Genomic DNA, 3,543 nt, shown 5'->3' with positions numbered 1-3,543 from the left:
TATATATATATAATATATATCGGATAAAGATTCTGTATTACTTTGCTTATTTAAACCTTGTGATTGTCTTTTGTGCATCATTTCTGATATTAATTTTTTGTTATAAGATAATTCTGTATCCAATATTTTAATTTTCTCTCAATCAAAATTATGATTAAATTTGATGCAATGGCCCGAAATAGAAGGAAATCCCATTTTTTTGTTAATATCACAAGAGTACTCATGCACTCTCGTATGTAAGTCTTTTTGTTTGGCCGATGTAATTCACATCACAAGCATTAATTAAATTAATTATCCTTATTTTATTATTTTCCTGTAATTAACACATTATTAATCAACAATGAAGTCAAAGGAAAGAGTGGGTAAAGTAAAATACGCAGTAGGAATACAGCAAATGAGTTTGGAAAAATTTATTTCTTATACATAGTAAGAAATCTAATTAGAATATTATGACGAATACATTTCTTATTTTGTGATCGAAAATTTATTTCAATTAATTAGTAATCGCTTAATTAATCTGAATGAAAATAACTGAGAGAAAATAGTCGTATCAGCAACTAGAAATTTGAAGACAAATAGCGCTTTAACTATGTATTATAAAGTTCTACTAAGAACAATAAATAAGTCATATAAATTAAGAAATATTAAGTTACAGTAATATTAACCAACTACAAATGATTACCATATTTTTTACAATATTATTATATTTTTTTTATTGTTAGTTTAATTTATTTATTGTTCTTATTAAAACTTTTTAAAATACAAATTTTTATATATTTGGATACTTCCATGAATTTTAAGGTTGCTGAATTTTGGCAGAACTAAAAAATGTACTCGAGCATTATGCTAAATAGTTTTTCCTCTTAAGAGAAATTGAATTCTCTCTGGCAATGCCGCGTATTGCTTGGCTTTAGTGAAAAGATTTTGAATGTATTTTTTAAAGTTACCTCAATAATGATTAATTAATGCTATGATATCATGTGCTTTATTTAAAAATAGTGTTTGTCTAAAATAGAAAAAAATATAATTGTTATGTGTTATTTTTATGAGGTCTAAGTAACTATTTAATGTAGTAAAGATGCTATTTCACTATCAATTAATAGTATACAAATATTGTTGCTTTATATTTTTATAATATTGAGTATTAGATTAGTAGTTATTACTCTATAAAACTATAGTTACAAATATTATAATTGCCAATGTTACCAAATTTATAGTTGTCACAACAACTATTTCGTTTTCTCAGTGAACTATTTTAATTAAGTTTGTAGCAAACAATTCCTTTTTTATTTTGAAGTGATACAGAGTTTCATAGTTCATCAATTTATTTGTATTTTATTACATTACCAATATCGATTAATAGTTAATAAATGATTCACAAATGAGTAGTAAATTGTAGGGAAAAACAATTTTTTCATTAATCTTCGATGCTGTAATTAAATGTTTGCAGATCTTTGTGATTGCATGTTGTCTATTGCACATTTTTAAATTTATTATAATGTTTTGTAAACACGCAATTCGCACTTCGACAATTATAAAATAATTTATTAACGGGAATACCGATAAAAGTTGAAATTAATGTGAATTCTCGCATCTTTCAAAATTTAAACATATATCATATCTCTTTAATAACGAGCATTGAAAATGTCCAGATAAACAACATACACTGCTAATTATTACATGAAGTTCAATTTAATTAATTAATTCAGTTAATCCCACGCGCCTAAATATCACCGCGGTATTCAGCGTAATCATCGAACAATAATATCATGTTGTAGCGAAACAATCATATATCCTTTTATTATTTTTGAAAAATTACAATGACTTTAATTAGTGGGAATTTGTCTTCGGTCAGTCATGCCATTGCAAATCACATGCGGGATTGAAATCGTAGCGACGTTGGCGCATCGGCGGCCGACAAATTTAACGCACTCACACACCTGAAACTTTGCTCACCTTTATTTTCTCAAAGTAAGAGAGCGCAGAGGCCAGGTAAAAAAAGCAAATTTCAGGCGTAAGAGTACCATTAAGACATGCCAGTCGGCCCGATGATCATATAAAAGACCCGCTATTTCCTTCCTCGTTATGACGTCACGGCGGCACAAACACACCTGAAACTTTGCTCACCCAACATTAAGAGTACGGGCCGAGCAAAGAGTCAGGCCCGTCTGTAGCGCTCAATATCTTTCCGTTTCTTCAATGTCGGTCATCTCATTGACGTTGGGTCTTTCGGTCATCCCATTGACATTGAACGCAGCAACAACAGGTCGTTACGAATAAAATAGAGCAGATACTTTTTGTTTCCCATTGAAATAAATGTTCCAAACGAGCAAAGATATTAGTTTTGCTCAGTGTTCCTGCTTTAAAACAAAGGCTCTTGTTTCCTACTAGAAACATCATGGCTTCGTTTTTATATATATACAGATTCAATAATCTGTAAGTGGATTATATACAATCTTGGCCATAAATATGAAGCACTTCGAAAAAAAAAACAAAGTTATAAAAAAATATTTATTTTTATAATAATAATAATAATTTTAATATTTCGTTAGTTCTTTTTTTTATTATTGTCAGAACTCTTTTAAGAGAATAAAGGAAGACGATTTATATATTTGTGACCAAAGCTATATTTAAATTTATTTTAGAAATAAAAATTGATCCTTTTGAAAAATCTTATTGGAGTGCTGCTTCTTCCAGACACGTGTATTATCGAACTATGCGTATTATTCTTCTTTGAATATAAGCTGGTATAAATCTTCAGATCTGTAACAGAAAAAGAAAAAAATATGATTTTATATCACATCGTTGCGACGAAGAGACAAATTGCTATAGTTCATGACTCAAAAAACAAATTGACGTTATTTGTCCATCCAAATAATATCTTTGACGACATTTTGATGTCAAAATGACAACAAATAATCATCTTTGTTTCCAAGTGATACACACGTAGATAATTTTTGCCTAAGAAATATTGGCATTAAATATAGCTACAATTAATAATACTAAAGTGTCATTTAACGTAACGTAAGCATTTTTCACTTCTATGTTTTGTTCACTGCAACGATGATTTAAACATTTTTTTTTAGTGCTCTACTGCATGAAATACACGCTTAAGGCAAATTAGAATTCGTTTTAATGCACAAGTTACGGCGTCGCTCTGTAAAATGCAACTTATGAAACGATTCGCTTGCCTGTTTTTTAAAATCTCTTTTTTTTTCATAAAGAACGCGATAATAGAAGTGCTGGTTTTATGTTGAAACATCACTGAATGTAACAACCATTATGTACCATCGTCCCAATTTGCGACGGTGTTTATAACGTTGATTCAACGTTCATTTAAAGCGTTTTGTCAACGACGCCGCATGATGCGCGTTGGTTCGACTTTGGAGCTTGAATTAAAATTCGTGTCACTTCTCTGCGTCGCTCTGTTAAATGCGATTTATGAAATTCCCTCCTTGTCCCTCGGCGCGTTTTATCACCAAGTCTTCCGTATACACACAGCACAAGGCAACTTCAATGGGGGAGGGAAGGAGTGGAGGGGGG

The sequence above is a fragment of the Atta colombica genome, unplaced genomic scaffold (genome assembly GCF_001594045.1).
Source record: "Atta colombica isolate Treedump-2 unplaced genomic scaffold, Acol1.0 scaffold145, whole genome shotgun sequence".
Lineage (NCBI taxonomy): Eukaryota > Metazoa > Arthropoda > Insecta > Hymenoptera > Formicidae > Atta > Atta colombica.
This window is presented reverse-complemented; position numbering follows the sequence as displayed.